Source organism: Somniosus microcephalus, chromosome 13, assembly GCF_052327205.1.
Source record: "Somniosus microcephalus isolate GS21.2 chromosome 13, FLI_Smic_1.0, whole genome shotgun sequence".
NCBI lineage: Eukaryota > Metazoa > Chordata > Chondrichthyes > Squaliformes > Somniosidae > Somniosus > Somniosus microcephalus.
In genome coordinates, this window is record NC_140999.1 from 128,116,025 (window position 1) to 128,134,044 (window position 18,020).

The 18,020-nt window shown below is 50.3% G+C and overlaps 1 protein-coding gene across 1 annotated transcript in view; it reads left to right on the forward strand.

Moving 5' to 3' along the window:
* LOC147108587 (V-set and transmembrane domain-containing protein 2-like protein) overlaps nucleotides 1-18,020 on the forward strand; it is a 129,060-nt gene that overhangs the window by 39,176 nt on the left and 71,864 nt on the right. The gene's annotated exons all lie outside the window — the stretch shown is intronic.

Here is an 18,020-nt window from a genome sequence, read left to right on the forward strand (position 1 = left end):
AACTGGGCGTCAGTTAGCAGGTTATTGCTGAATAAGTGCCGCTTGATAGCACTGTCGACGACACCTTCCATCACTTTGCTGATGATTGAGAGTAGACTGATGGGACGGTAATTGGCCGGGTCGGATTTGTCCTGCTTTTTGTAGACAGGACATACTTGGGCAATTTTCCACATTGCTGGGTAGATGCCAGCGTTGTAGCTGTACTGGAACAGCTTGGCTAGGGGCGCAGCCAGTTCTGGAGCACAAGTCTTCAGTACTATTGCCGGAATGTTGTCAGGGCCCATAGCCTTTGCAGTATCCAGTGTCTTCAGCCGTTTCTTGACATCACGTGGAGTGAATTGAATGGGCTGAAGACTGGCATCTGTGATGCTGGGGACCTCAGGAGGAGGCCGAGATGGATCATCCACTCGGCACTTCTGGCTGAAGATAGTTGCAAATGCTTCAGCCTTGTCTTTTGCACTCACGTGCTGGGCTCTACCATCATTGAGGATGGGGATATTTTTGGAGCCTCCTCCTCCTGTTAACTGTTTAATTGTCCACCACCACTCACGACTGGATGTGGCAGGACTGCAGAGCTTTGATTTGATCCGATGGTTGTGAGATCGCTTAGCTCTGTCTATTGCATGTTGCTTCTGTTGTTTGGCATGCAAGTAGTCCTGTGTTGTAGCCTCACCAGATTGACACGTCATTTTTCGGTATGCCTGGTGCTGTTCCCGGCATGCTCTCCTGCACTCTTCGTTAAACCAGGGTTGATCTCCCGGCTTGATGGTAATGGTAGAGTGAGGGATATGCTGGGCCATGAGGTTACAGATTGTGGTTGAATACAATTCTGCTGCTGCTGATGGCCCACAGCGCCTCATGGATGCCCAGTTTTGAGTTGCCAGATCTGTTCGAAATCTGTCCCATTTAGCACGGTGGTAGTGCCACACAACACGGTGGAGGGTATCCTCAACATGAAGACGGGACTTCGTCTCCTACTGTGCGTTTCCAGCATTTTCCATTTTTACTTGAGATTTCCAGCATTTGTTGGTTCAATTTGCTAATAAAATAACTTCCAAAGATAAGGAATAGCTTTTATTAGAAATTCAGCATTTTCAGTGCCGGTCTATACAATGAAACTGTATGACAATTTCTGTAAGGAGTAATTACATTTTATCAGGAATAGTCCCATTTAAACGAACATTGCTCTGAAGTGCAATTTGTATTAATCAGGATTAACCTTAGAGATAATGGCCTAGAATTTCAGTATAGCCAGTTTTGGGGCGCTAACGTTAGCGCCCGCCCGAAGTTAGCGCCCGCCCCAAAGTTGCGCCCCCTTGCCGGAAATTCAGTCGCTTCGACCTAAGAGGTTGCTGGAGCGCTAAAAGAGGCGTTCCACTACTATCTTTAGGCGCTAAGCCGGCGGTGCAGAGGGATAGCGCCGAGGCGGGGCGCAGCGCGGGTGCGGTCATTTTTTGATTGACAGCAGACCCCGTGGCGCCGACCAGCTCTTAAAGGGGGAAGGGACGATTTGGTCTGCTGCCACGCCCTGCACACTGCAGCTTTGCAAATAGGCCTCAACACTGCTGCTCAGCCCCAGGGAGTCATGGCAACACCAGAGAAGGCCCGTGAGCATACCCTGCGCTTCTCAGAGCGTGATCTGGGAATAATGGTGACAGCTCTGGAGAAGAGGCGCAGGATCTTGTTCCCAGAGACTGGGAGGAATCCGACCCACCAAGAATACACCAGAGCCTGGAAGCAGATCGCCAACAGGGTGACGGTCACCGGCGATGCCCCCAGGACCCACACCCAATGTCGGAAAAAATACAACGACCTGACCAGGATTGTCAGGGTGAGTACCCTTTCCAGTCTCCTCCTCATTCTTGCATGTACACCTGACATGATGGGCAAAGGGAGCTGAAACGCCTAATGGCCAGCCCTCAGCCAGCAGCTTTGGGACAGTCATGAGCATCAATTGCCCATTCTGCACTCTACACTCTGGCCAAGCTATTCCACCATGGGAGGCAGTGCACAGTACATCAGGGCTACACTCTGGCCAAGCTATTCCACCATGGGAGGCAGTGCACACTACATCAGGGCTACACTCCGTACTTACGGCCCGTCCTTTCTCTTGCAGGCTAAACTTGCCAATAATCGCCAGGCCCGTGCCAGGATAAGGGGTGGCTGCGCCAAGCTGCAGAAGCTCACTCCCCTGGAGGAGCGCGTGAGTGGGCTCATGGGAGCCCGGCTGATCGTGCCCACAGCGTGCGGAGTAGCCGACCCTCCACTGCCCGGCAATGGTAAGGACCTCGCCTTTTGGCCCTCTCGCGTCGCACTTGCGCATCCAAGCTACCTCCTTTGCCACTGTCCCACCAATGCGCTGAATGCCACCAGTCCTGACTCCCTCGCTGACGCCGTCTCCTCACTCTGAAGCTACTCTTGTGCATTCCTGCTTTCAGCTGGTGACGACCAGGTCCCTGAAGCTGCCAGTGACAGCCCCTCCGAGCAGGAGGAGGAGGAGGAGGAGGAGGAGGAGCAGCAAGAGCAAGCTGGACCATCAGGGGAACACTCCGGTCCCGCAGGAGAGGACGAAATGATTGACACGTCCTCACTGGACGAGTGCCTGGACCAACTGTCGCAGGGGATTGCAGCTGCTGGGACCAGTGGCGTCCAGCCACCCAGGAGCCCTGCGCGTGGGCTGCGGCCATCCCCCCCCCCCAAAGGGGGGAAGGATCAGAGGGGAGTGCAGTTGATCGGGACACTCGCCGCCACCAACATGGCAAGGTTCCCCTAGTTCGGTCCCCTGCTCCCCAGCGGGAGAGTCCCGACTCCAGTCCGGACACCTTCACCTCGGAGGAGGCGCGGAAGCTGGACAAGATGGCCGAGGATTTGGACCGGCGCCACACGGAGCTCATGCGCGTGGTGGGGCGCATGCCTGAGGCCATCGAGTCGCTGGCGACCAGTGTGCGCGAGTTCGGGGCATCAACTGCCGCGAGTGGCCGCATGCTCACTGATGCCATCAATTCCCTGGCGGGTGTGATGCGGGCGCACACCAGGACAACAGGGGCACTCACTGCTGCCACACGCGCTGTCTCAGGCAGGCATCGCCAGGGCACCCGCCGCGCTGCAGCATCCCAGCGAGCCGCCCCTCGGCTGATTGGTGCGGATCCTGCAGTGCGGGCCCGGCCAAGTGCCAGCGCGCCACAGCACCAGCCAGCGCATCCCAGACGCCAGCTTGCCCACATTGCGCCATCCGTCGCCGCCACTCCCCCACTGGGGCGTCAAGGGCAAGCGGCTGGAGCTGATGGTGGCCAGGCTCAGGTGCGCCACTCAGCAGCCGGCCCCTCGAGGCCCAAAGGCCGTGTAGGCCGCCCCCCAATGGCATCTGGCGGAAGGACATCTGAGCCTCAGGCGCCTTCCCCCAGCCTCGCAGCAGCCACTAGGCAGAGCTTGCGAAGGAGCAGCAGGCCGGGCAGGGGAGGCAAAAGGCTGGACAAGGTCTCGCCCTCGCGGGCCACTCAGTAGAGGGTGTGGCCAGCTTTCGTTTTATATGGCGGTGGCCATCTTTCTTTTGCCCATGGTTGTTTGGTTCGTGGGCTTATTTTTTGCGTTAAGGCCGAGGTTGAGGCCAGGTTTGTACAAATGTGGAGTTACTCCTCCCCAGTTTGTGGGAGTGAGTCGTTTGTTGGGCTTTTTGTGGGGCCCGTTGATTGTTTTTGGGGATTCATGTGGGAAGGGGTTTTCATTTTTGTGTAATAAATAATGATCTTTATTCATAGAGTCTCCATGGTTGTTCTTGTTAGTGTTTGTTGGCTTCGCCGGCTGAGGGCTTGCGGAGCGGCTGCATTCATCTTCCCTCATGGCCACAAGGCATTCCCTGACAGGGGGCTTAGAAGTAACGTGTAATAAGGTGGCGTCGCGCGGCCCTTGGCCCTGGTCGCTCCCTCCTGGGAACGTACTCCTGCTCCTCCTCCTCCTGCTCCTCCTCCTGAGGTGGTGGTCCAACGTCAGGTGGCAGTGCCTGAGTCCTGCAGATGGCCAGGTTGTGTAGCATGCAGCAAACTACCACAAATTGGGAGACCCGGTCCGGCGAATACTGCAGAGATCCTCCGGAGCGATCAAGGCAGCGGAACCGCTGCTTGAGGACCCCAATAGTTTGCTCGATGATGTTGCGGGTGGTTTGATGGCTCTCGTTGTATGCCTCTTCAGCAGCGGTCCTGGGCGCGCGGAGCGGGGTCATGAGCCAGGTACACAAAGGATAGCCTTTGTCCCCGAGTAGCCATCCTCTTGGGGGAGGCTGTGCCTCGAACATGTCATGCACAGTACTCTGCCGCAGGATAAACGCATCGTGGCTGCTGCCTGGAAAGCTGGCATTGACAGCCATGATGCGCTGCTTGTGGTCACACACCAGCTGCACATTCAGAGAATGGTAGCCCTTCCTGTTGCGATACTGCTCGCCATGCTCCAGAGGGGCCCGCAAAGCCACATGCGTACAGTCAATGGCGCCCTGCACCAAGGGGAAGGCCGCGAGTCTTGCAAATCCCAATGCGTGCTGATGCTGGCTCTCCAGGGCCATGGGGAAGGAGATGAATTGGCGGCTCCTTCTGAACAGTGCTTCAGTCACCTGGCGGATGCAGCGATGTGCGCCGTACTGGGAGATGTTAGCTATGTCCCCAGCAGCGGATTGGAAGGAGCCGGTGGCATAGAAGTTCAATGCCACCGTCACCTTCACTTCCACCGACAGAGACGTCCTGCACCTGAGCTTTGGACGCAGATCTCTGCGAAGCAGGTGGCAGATCTCTGCAACCACCTCCTTTCGGAATCGGAGCCTTCTAGCACATCGCGCGCCAGTCATGTTGAGGTAGGAGCGCTGCTGGCGGTATAGCCTGACTGGGTAAGGCCTACGTGGCCGACGCCTGTTGCCCCCTCTGCCTCTAGCCAGGGCTGCCCCTCTCACAATGCGTCTGCGAGCCCTACGGACATGGCGCTGCAGCTCCGCGTTGGCACCCCATGCAACCCCCATCAAATCCTGGCAAACAGTCAAATTTCCAAAAGGCCACTTGCAGCGCTCTGGCCTGAGTCCAAAAATATCTGAGCTGTTGCTGCTTGAAACCAGTTAGCTATCCTCCTTGTTGTGTGTCCAGAAATGCGTTGCACAAGAGTGTTTGCTGCAAAATGGCTGGCCTTTATACTGGAGGGTACGTCCCCTTTAATTTGCGCCCCCCGGGGCCCGCGCTGGCTGTGTTGCGTTCCCTTTTTCAAACGCTCCGGCCGCCAGCCGCACAATGGGGCGGTCCGACTGAAGTTTGGAATCGGGGCGGCCAAAGGGCGTTGCACGAGGATGTGACGTCATTTTCTGCGCGCGCATCCGGCCGGGCGCTAAACTTTGCGCCGGCGCTAACGGCCAACTTAATTTGGGGCGAGGCGCAAACTGCGCTGCACCCGGGCGCAACACGCATAGCGCCCAACATTCACTTTTCTTTAGGCGCTAACTGCTGGCGCAACCAACTGAATTTCTAGGCCAATATTTACTACTGCATTTCCCATAAAACCAAAATATTGTATGTGTATACTTACTAATGTCTCTAATCTTTTTACAGTTTGATTTAGTATGGCTGCAATAGCAGATCATTTGCATAGAGCTCCCCTGATGTGGGCAACAGGCAGGACTGTCCAATCATGATACCACTGGAATGGAATTTCACAATGTCACCAAATGTCTGACTGCTTCTAACCAGTAATTTTAAAACATAAAGCATGGAAACAAAGACACCTGTAAGTGCATAAATATCTGTCTTTATAGCAGTTTTCTGGACAGTTGAGAGGACTATGTATTCCTTTAAAAGTGGTAGCGAGTAAGTGATTTCAAAATTATTTCTTGTCCTTCGTGTGTTGTTTGAGATGTAATTACTTTAAGCCATTTCTGAAGGATGTTTCCATTGTCTTGGACCTTTCTCAGCTGTAGTAACTGCCAAGTTTATCACAATGCTTAATTGCATTTCTCCCTTAATTGACTGGCAGACAGAAGTATTTGCTCTGCTTTATCTATTGTGATTTTGCCTAATTCCTGAATGGACTAGTGCGATTCAGCTGTTATGTAGGTATTTGATAGATGGTTGATGTTCAGTTCTAGGTAACACAAGATATCAGAAAGTCTATTTTTCATACTGTGATTTCAAAGTCCTTTTTATGCTTTTGGTATATTAAAGTTCACTCATTTTAGGAACATTTCCTCCATGGTCCTGAATCTATTTTAACTTCAGTAAAATGTAAGTGCCAATTTTCAATTAAAAAAATCCCAGCAAGAGCAGTTAATGTGTCGATTTAACTTTTGTCAAAAAGGAGCTGGATAAATATTTGGTTAGAAATGGGCTTTGAGATTACAGACTGAGATAATTAAATACTCCTCATGTTTTCTGTAGGGCTGGGATGAATCAGCGGAATAGATTGTTTCGCTTGTTTCCTTTGGGAACCAATTAGTGTTTATGCAGAGCATTCTGCCCATGGATTAAAAGGCTGGGATATAATTCACAATGGTACACGATCTGTGGAAACAGAACACTTGGCAAGCAGAATGATCATTGCTCTGTTAATGCTTCTTCATGTTCTTCTTATAGTTTGTATTAATCAATCCTGACTTGTTGCATTCCACAGATGACTCCTTTGAAGAATTGGAAATGTATGTCTCCTCAGAACACAATATTGGAAATGTGTTTGCTGCTGTCATCCTATATTTTGATACTGGATCTTTCACCTCTGTAAATTTGCAAACAGTCTGTGAATTTATATAGAGGTGAACGATCCATTGCAGGAGAGAGTCTGGTTTTCAGATACATCACATGCAAAGTTACCGAGAGCCTTTCTTGTGAGTAGGAATTACAGGTGTCATTAACCCATTAGGGCAGCTAGGGGCAGCATCCCACTGCCGGGAGGTATCAGTCTTGTTGCAGATAGTGCATTCATTGGAGGGCAGTCCTAGAACAGGCATTTCAAGTCACAGTGGACTGTGCCTCAGCAGCTAACAAAAGGACACATAGTGGAGAATGAGACAAATACTTTGAAACTTTTTTTTCAATTTACTCAACTGAATAAACTTCATTGATGTTAGAGTGAAATAATCTGTTTCCAAATAAATTAAACTGCCTTATTAGAAATATTAATTGGACCAGAATGTATAGTGAAACACTGGCAAGAATTTCTGTTTCAATTTGTATCGGATACATTCATTTATAATGGAATGTATATTATCATTTCTTTTAGCTTGCATGCTGAAGGCAGATGATAACCTTTTTTCAAAAGATATAAACTTGAAGAAAACGTCTGCAAACTGTCTATTATGCCTGTTATCTTAAGTGAAAGCCATTTTTTATCAATGGCTTAAAAGTAAAAGAGATAGTAGCAATTTTGAATGGATTTCTAATGGGTTCATAATCAGTGCCTGAGTGTTTAATTACTCTGAATTAATACTTATTGTAGATCCTGGCAGGTGGAAAAAGCTTTATAGTCATTCCTTTGTTCCAGGAAGTCTCATGCAGATAGCTCGGTACTTTGAAGTATGAGGTGGCAGCACCCGTGGTGAAACAGGGGGTCAGATCATTAGAGAGTCACAGAGTCAGGATGCATTTTAATAACAACAACTCCTCTATTATCACTTTGGAGGAGATAGGTCATTGCCCAATGCAAAATCTGATGGGAGGAGAAGCAGTTTTTAACTGGAAATGTAAGAATTTCAATCTTTAGTGATTGTTTCCCTCGTCAGGCAATCTAGAATGAGGGGGCATAGTCTCAGAAAAAGGGGTCGCCCATTTGAGACGGAGATGAGGAGGAATTTCTTCTCTGAGGTTCGTGAATCTTTGGAATTCTTTACCCCAGAGAGCTGTGGAAGCTGAGTCATTGAATATATTCAATGCGGAGATAGACAGATTTTTGAGCAACAGGGGGGTCAAGGGTTATGGGGATAGTGCAGGATAGTGGAGTTGAGGCCAAAATCTGATCAATCATGATCTCATTAAATGGTGAAGCAGGCTCGAGGGGCTGAATGGCCAACTCCTGCTCCTATTTCTTATGTTCTTATGTTTGGGCAAACAACTTATTAGCCTAATGTGCCCAAAATTGCATGTGTCTGTAACCCATTTGGTTATGTGTTGCAGAGTGAATCACTTATAGAACAATCTGCTGCAGGGTGTCCTGGACTTGTATAAATCAATTGTTTGATTTTTTTCCGACTGTATATTCTGCTGAATCCAAACGTGTGAATATGGTTATGTTGAGCATAAGTGCTAACACCATCAACTGCTGATGTAGCTGCACCTCATTCTATATTGATTCCAAAGTTATGAAGTACAGGTAGTCTATCCTTTATCCGAACTTCCGAAAACCGAAAACCTCTAAAAACCGAAAGTTTTTTCGTTCAGCGTAAGTCGTGCGCACGACATGACCAGAGTGGCGCACGACTTACGCTGAGCAGGGCAGAGGGTCACAGAGTTCCCTCCTGGGTAGGAGATTGCAGGCCGAGCCGGGCAGTGTGAAGGAGAGTGAACCCGACAATACAGCGGCCCGTCCGATAGCTGCAGCGGCCCGTCCGATATTCTTTTCTCCCCCCTGACCCGACCCCCGACCCGAACCGCGGCCCGTCCGATATTCTTTTCTCCCCCCCGCTGACCCCGACCCCCCGCCGACCCCCCCCGCCCCGCCGACCCCGACCCCCCGCCGACCCCCCGCTGACCCCGACCCCCCGCCGACCCCGACCCCCGACAAATTTCCCAATACCTTCTGAAATCCGAAAAATTCCGAAAACCGAAACTCAGCTGGTCCCAAGGTTTTCGGATAAAGGATAGTCTACCTGTATATCAGTGTCAAAGCTTTACACCACCTCTGCCAGTGTAACTTTCTCTCAGACAACATTGTAACCTGAGACTCTGCTCCTTGGATGCAGAAGTTCAAAGGCACAGTGCTCACCGAGTGGGAAGGGATATAGATTCAAAATTGCCTTTTGTGTTAAATTTCTGTCTTTACTGAGATATAAAATGTTGGGGAGTGGAATATTCTCTACTGCCATATCTCTGGGTCCCTGTCCTCAGCATTGTGTTAGCTGAGCTCAGCTGGGGTGACTGTAAAGACGGTGCAATGAGCTTCCATTATCTTAGGCACAGAGGGGGGAATAATTCGCTCTTAAATCGCTATCCATGGGGCCTGCTGGAAAATGCACAGGGTAGATACTAATGAGCAAGGCAATTCAGCCAATCCCCGCTTATGCATTTAGAAAGAAGCTACAGGTTCCTCTGCAGCAAAACCTTCACTCACAGTCTCCTGTTTTTTTAAATGATTCCACAATTTGTCTCGAGTACCTACCCAGAAGTCCGTTCCAACAGTTTATCACTCTTTGTGTGAAGGAGAATTTACTGAAATTAGTCACAAATTTGTCTTTTGCCAGTTTGAACCTGTGGTCCTATACCCCACAGTCATAATTCAGCTTGATTTAGTGTTATAGATTTCCCGTCTTATATACCTCTATGAGGTCACTTCTAAGTCACCTTTTCAGGGTTAGTTTTCTGAAGCTGAGCATCAGGGATTGAATATCCAGCTTGTCTCCCTGGGACCAAATTTGCTCCTGATATTCACTTCCATTATTTTGCCTCATATTGATGTAAGACTGATAGATCTGTAGTTGCCTAGTTCTGTTTTCTCACGTTTGTCACTTTTGCCACCAATGCCTTACAAATCTCATCCCTTGACGTTTTTCAGACTCCCAGGATAAATACCATCTCTGGGGATCTGTTTGTTTGGAGCCATGTTAGTTCATCTGGGACCTCCATCTCATTGATGTCAAAGTTGTTAACCTTCCTTGGATTATCTCTGGTAATAAGTCATATTAATGATGTCTTCCCTTGTGAATACTTGGAGGAAGCAATCCTTCCTTATTTTATGTTCATCATTTTGGGTTTCTCATCTCTATTCTGACAGCCCCTCATATTGTTCTTGCTATTGTGTTCCATATTGCAGTATTGTGCTCATTCTCAGATTAAATTCCTTTTCTCTCCTCTGGCCATCTTTTGAATATGTTTACGAATGCTCTTATATTAATCCCAGTGTGCTCCCTCTTGCCTCTCTTTGCAGGATTTGGAGAATCTGTTTCCCTTCCTTATTTTGATTAGATTGTTTTGTTGAACCTTGCAAGAACATTTCAGGTCTGCCTTAGATATTCTCACAAGTTCAGTGTCACCAGTCATTCCAGTAAACTGACTCTGTATCCCTTATAATCCGGAGTTAATTTTAGTGCTCAGTATCTAGTCATATGATGGCATGGCCCGGGGGTTGTAACAATGAAACCTCCTTGTTATGTGAGCTTATCTACCTATTTATTTATCTATATAAAGCAGTTTGTCTGTTTGTCTGGCTATACAATCAAGTGTTATAGAGCGTACCTACACATATGTTATATCAAAAGAAAGCTTATCATTAGGGGAGTCTAATAGGCATATTTACTTTTTGGTCAGACAAAAATTGTTCGGACAGTATACAAAAAAGGTTCAAAAACCGGAAACATTCCGCTCATTAGCGTTGAGTGACGTGATGGTTGACCAATCATACAGGGCATTAACCTGATGGTTGACCAATCGGTGCATCACGGGGGATGTTTCATTGCGTGTGTGGGCGGGCCTAATCCTTCTGAGCTGAGGTGAGTGGCCGCCATCTTGATTCCTAACTATTCATTTATTTATCCTACTTTCTGCGTGTTTATTTTGAAATATAGATTTCCAGCAAAAAAAAAGTTGCTTTTAAAAGAAAAAAAAAATCCTTTTGCAAAGGGCACTCGGGCTTTCCCCCCCTTGGCGGTGGATGAGCTGCCTGCAGGCCTCAGGCCTTGAAGCCTCGGCCTCTCCTCGCCAGCCACGACCGAGCTAGGCACCGCCCGTCCCGCTAGGCCCGCCCCGCGATCGCTGGCATCTTGGTAAAGGCTGGCGGCGCGGGACTGAGCTGAGCATAGCCATCGCCACCATCTTAGTAAAGGCTGGTGGGGCGGGAGTCAGCGCGCGCATCAACGTCGGCGGCGTCCCGGAGCGCGACCTGAGCTAAGGTGAGTCCGGCCGGCCCTCACGCGCTAGGCCGCGCACCGGCCGGCCCTGAGGCGCTGATCCGCACACGGGGGCTTCGGCTCACCGCGTCCGGGCTCTGAGGAAAGGCAGAGAGAGAGGGGGAAGGACGGACAGAGAGGAAATCAGGGAGAGACAGGGGGAGGGAGAGGAGAAGGGGGGGAGGAGGGAGAGGAGCAGGGGGGGAGGAGGGAGAGGAGAAGGGGGGAGGAGGGAGAGGAGAAGGGGGGGAGGAGGGAGAGGAGAAGGGGGGGAGGAGGGAGAGGAGAAGGGGGGGAGGAGGGAGAGGAGAAGGGGGGGAGGAGGGAGAGGAGAAGGGGGGGAGGAGGGAGAGGAGACGGGGGGAGGAGGGAGAGGAGACGGGGGGAGGAGGGAGAGGAGACGGGGGGAGGAGGGAGAGGAGCAGGGGGGAGGAGGGAGAGGAGCAGGGGGGGAGGAGGGAGTGGAGCAGGGGGGGAGGAGGGAGAGGAGCAGGGGGGGAGGAGGGAGAGGAGCAGGGGGGGAGGAGGGAGAGGGGCAGGGGGGGGAGGAGGGAGAGGGGCAGGGAGGGGGAGGGTAGGTGAGGAGGGGGGCAGGGAGGGAGAGAGAGTAAAGCAGGGAGAGGGTGGGTGAGGGAGGGAAAGAGGGGGTGGGACAGGGAGGGAGAGCTCGCCTTCTTCCTTCGCAGGGGTCGATCAGGCCAGGCCTGAGGCGCTCCTTCCCCCCCCCCCAGTCTCTCTCCAGGCTAATCCTGAACTAAATCCAGCAGAGTCTCTCTCTCTCTCTTTCCCCCCCCCCGTCTCTCTCTTCCCCCCCCGTCTCTCTCTCCTCCCCCATGTCTCTCTCTTCTCCCCCCAGTCTCTCTCTCTTCCAACAACAACATGCCCTCAAAAAACCCTCGGCACCGCCGGGCACTTCAGCTAGTATACTATAATCTCACACCCATCCCCAAGTGCATTTTCCAATCATCCGAAAAGTGGACTGATGAACACTCTACAGAGGCAAGACTAATTTTAAACCAAGACACGGATTAATTTTTCACATAATATATGACTGAACAGAACGCAGTCTTCAGTAAAATTCAATCTAATCTCCACTGCTCCTGGTAATGTCAAAAACAACAAATTATGCAAACTTCATCTCGCTACAGACTTAGCTTCACTTTTACAAGTCAATATTTGCTGAGCTGACGAGTTTTGAGCATAAAACAAGGGCTAGCACCCTCTGTGTTTGCAGCCCATTCTTGCAGACTGTGTGCTTTCTTAGCTGGACAAGAAGTTAAAGACTTGACCTCTGACCAGCACCCAGCTCTCCATGTCTAGGGATTGGCTGGCTGAGCTGCCAGTCAAACTGGCTATCACACCCCTTAAGTGTGGGCTCCTGGCAACCAACCAATGCTGTGTTCAAATGAATGGGGCCATTCCAATAAATTACATGAAAATGTTTCCTGGAATGTGGTTGGTAGAAGTTTGGAACTCTCTTCCGCAAACAGCAATTGATGCTAGGTTAATCGTTAATTTTAAATCTGAGATTGATATATTTTTGTCAACCAAAAGTATTAAGGGATATGGTTCAAAGGCGGATATACGGAGCTAGGTCTCAGATCAGCCATGATCTTATTGAATGGCAGAACATGCTCGAGGGGCTAAATGGCCCACTCCTGTTCCTATGTTCCTGGAGGGAAATATTCAGCCTCAACGCCAGGTGGATCGTGAAGTCAGTGAGTGTGCAATGCTCACTGGCCGCCCGATCTGCAAAATTAATTGTCGCCACCTACCATAGTGCCAGGAGTAAACAGTGGCAGGGAGAGCTGGAAGCTGGCTCCAGGGACATTATTTAAAGGAATCATCAGTAATGAATCACAGCTGTAAGTTAATGGAGTTTCAGTGCTTTCTTGTCAGTTTCACAGTGCAACAGTCTCATTCCGTAATTTCAAGGTTATTTAGTGTCAGGAGTGTTGTGGCAACTAAAAAGTAGCTACATTTATTCTTTAAAAAATCCAACTGCCACACTTGGTTACATTAATGGGGGTTCTACTGGCAGTCGACCTCGCCCTCCAGGATCTACGGCCAAAGTAGTGGAGGCCGTGAGAAAGACTGGAACATGTACCCAGAAGGAGGATGAGTGCCATCAGGGCTCTCAATAGGAGGCCTTACCCTCCGAGGGTATTCCGAGAGCACTTCTCCTACCTCCAATTAAGGAAGGAGCAATGTATTAAAAGGCTCTGCTTCACCAAGGAGCTGGTCACAGAACTCTGCCACCTCCTGCAACCAGACCTCCAGCCTCAGATCAGGGCAACCACGTCCTCTCAGTGGCAGTTAAGGTCACCGTCGCCCACAATTTCTTTGCCAGCAGATTCTTCCAGTCTGCAACAGGAGGCATAGCTAACATCTCGCAGATCGCCGTCCATCGCTTCATCCAAGAGGTCACAAAGGCTCTCTACAGTAGGAGAAGGGATTACATTTCCTTCCCCATCACCAGAGAGAAGCAGGACGAGTGCTCATGTGGCTTTGCCAGGACAGCGGCATTTCCCATGGTGTAGGGCGCCATTGACTGCACCCCTGTCACTTTGCGGACACTGCATAACAATCCTGAGATCTTCCATAACCACAAAGGCTACCACTCACTTAATGTGCAGTTGGTGTGCGACCACACACAGCAAATCCTCAATGTGAATGCCCGCTATCCTGGCAGCAGCCACAATGCCTTCATCCTGCATCAGACCAGTGTGCCAGCACTCTTCCAGCCACCACATCAAGCTTGCGGCTGGATGGTTGGAGAAAAGGGCTATCCGCTCTCCACCTGGCTTATGACTCCCCTCCACAACCCCAAAACTCCTGCCAAGGACTCATATAATGAGAGCCATGCTTCAACAAGGAACATCATTGAGTAGACCATCGGAGTGCTTAAGCAACGGTTTCGCTGCCTTGACCATTTGGGAGGACCTCTCCAGTACTCGGCTGAGTGGGTGTCCCATTTTCTGCTGCATGATCCACAACTTGGCCATTATGAGGATCCAGCTCTTGCCACCAGGGATTGTGGGACCACCTGAGGGAGAGGAAGATGAGGAGGGTGAGGGAGGAGGCAACCACTCAATCGGCCTTCGGAAGGGCCGTCTCATTAGACTGCGGTTTGAATGAATTAAACCCCAGATCCCCGTTGCTCACCACATCCCCATCATTCCATCCTTGTCACAGGCCATATCACAGCACAAAGCTGAAATGAGACACACCACAAAATAATCCAAACTGAATTAATAAATTTATCAAAAATCAGTGAACACATATTTACAACAAGGATATTAACTATTCACCTTTAGTGCCTCTTGTTACTATGCCTTTGCCTACTCTAGTGCTCCTACAAAGTCTTGGCCCAATGGCTGCAGCAGGACTGGTGGAAGGCTGTTGAGTGTCCATGCAGGAGACTTCAGATGGCCTTGCAGAACGCACCCAACCAGCTCTGAGCCTGGAAGGCCTGACTGTAGACTACACCATCTTAGCATAGGCGGCAGCAGTCTGGTCTGGCTGGATGACGGGTCATGACAAGGGCAATGGTGGAGTGCCAGTGGTGGGAGCAGGAATCCTGAGAGAGGACAGCAGCTTCCTGCTCCACTGACCCACTGTCACTCCCCCATTGAAGCACAGACTGCTGGCCTGCTGCAACACCCGTGAAAGCCCTGGTCGAAGGTGGTAGACCCAGCCATGATGGCAGCAGTCAGAGCTTGCGTGGTATCAAGCTGAGACTGCAGGAGAGCAGTCTGAGATTGAATGCCATCAACCATAGACTGCATTACAGCATTAAGACATTGCGTCGCTTCTGTGCAATGTTAGAGGCGGACTTCTCAACATTCCTTACCATTGCCGAGAGGCTCTACCCTTGCCATTGAACCTATCATCTCCGTGTGCATGCCCATCACCTTTCTTCTAAACACCTCCCCATCGAGGTCCTCATCTGAGTCCTGTGCAGCAGAAATCGCACGCAAACTCGCCCTCCAGAGAGCTGGCCCCCGAACTACCCTTTCCCCCTGGCCTTGCTGGAGCCCACCCATTCCCGGTGCCTCACCCTGTGCAGATCCCGCTACTATACTAGCCTCTAAAGAGCGCGTAGTGCCAGTATCTGAGCTGGTGCCTGTGGGTGAGACATGCAGTGACGCGATGTGTTCCTCCTCCTCCTCTTCTCCCACCTCGCTCTCTATTTTGTCCTCGGGGACAGGCTGCTCAGCTGCTTGCTCATTATCTGAAAGCATAAAGGCACAAGAGTCGGGTTAAGGGGAGGGGGGGCAGAAAGGGAGAATTGCATGCATACAGCATGATTAGCTGGAAAGTGTGAAACACTTGTGGGGTGAGGGGGAAGTGGGATGTGAGAAGAAGGAGTAGGGATGAACATACTGTTATTGTCCCCAAGGGGGTTAACGTTGCCAGTGGCCATGGCACCCACCACCTGGCGCCAAATGATCTCCAGCACTCTTATTTTCCAGCGCAGACAGTGGTTGGGTGACAGCTTGTCCCCTGCTTGTGCACTCCTGCTCCCTCCTGTTGTGAGCCACCTTGGCCTGCAAGAGAAAGGAAGGTGTGTGAGTGAGTGTGGAGCAATGTGTTTGGGTGATGTGCCAGCCATAGTTGAATAGTTGTCATTGTGTTCAAGGTGTGAGATGTGGGTGTATGTGTTGATAGGTAGAGATTGTTGGTGGGTGAGTGCTGGGGATGTGGTGCTTTGGGCAGTGTGTGAAGAGTGTAGTTCAGAAGGTGGTATGTAGTATTTGTTGAAGCATTGACTCACCCTGACCACCCAAGTGAGGTCGTTAAATTTCCTCCTGCTCTGTGAGTGGGTCCTGGGGACCACAGTGCTGCCTGAGACGTGCTGCGCTACCTTCCTCCACATGATGCGGAAGACTTGCAGCGAGGGCCTCCTGCCACTTGTCGGAGAGCACCGCCCTCCATCTCTCCACAGTGAACACCAACGCCTCCAATGCTTGATCACTGAATCTGCGGGCTCTCTCCCTGGGGCGTGGATCTGCCATGAGTACAGCTGCTTCAGTCCTCCGGCTCCTTCTCCTTGACCTGCTGCTGCTTGCTGAGGCAGCGCCACAGCTAGCAGTTCTGCAGCATCAATTAACCTCCCCTTTAAGAACTGGAAAAAGCCTGTGGCAATCATGATTTGCGATTAGACAGCACCCGATATTGGTCCACCCTTTGAGTGTAATACCAATGAGCTTGGGCTTAAGTACTTGAATTAGCACTCCAATCATTTCTTAGAGCAGTGAGTATGAATTTTTCGTGCAGTCTAAAGTATTAGCGCCTGGTGATAATTCTCCAACTTTTCTCCTTTTAACACCCATTCCTGGGCTATAATGAATTTCTAGCCCCTAATGTTATCAGTGAGCCTCCATTGTCTCAATATGTTGTGGTATGCAGGAAGCACCAATCTGGATCGATGGTTTTGTGTGAATTCTTATCTGCAACCCCAGCAAATGGGTGTTCTATAGATTTAATCATTTATGAACTAACTTTAATTTAATATCAACATCTTACATTTAATTATACCTCAAATTCCTCCAAAGATAAAGAGTAAAAAATCCCACAGGGTCATGTTTGTTTTGTCTGAATGTTCCAATTGTCGGTATGTATTTATCCTGCATGCTAACCAGTATGCCATATAAAATATTCAATTTGTCCTCAATTATGATTTTGTTAAACAATCCCTTCCTCCCACAAATCAACCACTTCCCATATTCCCTTAAAATTGATCATCTTATTCTTCCTTGTTAGTCTGTAACCTACCCTAGATGAAACGGGTGTCGATTTTAACCCCCCCCCCCACCCCCCAACCACCTGGCGGAAACCAGTTGAGAATACAGTTAAAGTGGAGTGGGAGATTTACCCACTCCTTTCTTGTCCTGATCTGGTCAAATGCAAATTTGATTGGAAATGGCAGGGACACCCACCTCAAGCCAGTAGTGTCCTCTTCATTGGCTCCAATGTCATCATCAGGGCCCGATTTGCTATTCTAACCTGAGGTCTGAGCAGTGTTGCATTCCCCTGCTGAGAACAGGAGCCAGGGCCAGAAGAGGCCCAACCAGGTCATTTAATTTGCTTTTAGTTCCCCTGTGGGGCCAGAAGGAGCCAGGAAACCTTGGGCCGCCCCTCCGGGTGTACCTCCCTCCCTCCCCCAACTGGGATTCCCCCACCCAGAGCACTTGCCTTGAACCAGAAACTGTTACCCTTGGTCCCCAGTGGCGGCCTCATGCTCTCCAGTTTTAACAGCCGGGCAGCCGCTTCCTGCCAACTTCCCCGCTGTTAAAGTTCCCCGAGCCTCCCTGCTACAGGCCGGCCACTCGTTAGGCTGCCTTCCCGCCCAGGGGTTTAAATCAAGCACAACCTTTCCCTCTTCAATTTAGAAATTTGAACCATTTTATATCTTTACACGTCCTATGCAGTCATCTTCTTTAACAGCTATATCGATTCCTTTCTCATCTACTCCATTTTTCCTGAACACTCTGGCCGGAATTTTCATTACCTGGGCAGGTCGGGTGCAGGCGGTTGGCGTGGCAGGTCGGAACCCCGTTCTTCTTTTCAACCTCGCTCCTCAGAGCGACTTTCTTTAATGGCACCTATTAAGGCAGGCCTGCGCATTTCCCAGCCCTATTAGATGGTGCGGGTCTGATTGCTTCATCGATGACTCATTTCCAGCCAGGATATTTAAAGGAGCCTTGATCACATTGCATTTGAAGGTTCATCTGGGAGTGCGTGGGCCATACATTTCAGCATCTGCTCACTGCTCAGCCTTGCACACATGGCTTCACAGAGGGAGAGGGCTACACCCAGTTTTTACAATGACTTCCTACATATTCTTGTGGAGGGAGTCAGAGCACGCAGGGAGGTCCTCTTACCTGCTGATGGGTGGAAGAGACCTCCCCAGGAGACTAAAAGAGCCTGTTTGGAGATAGCAGAGGAGGTGAACGGCAGGGAT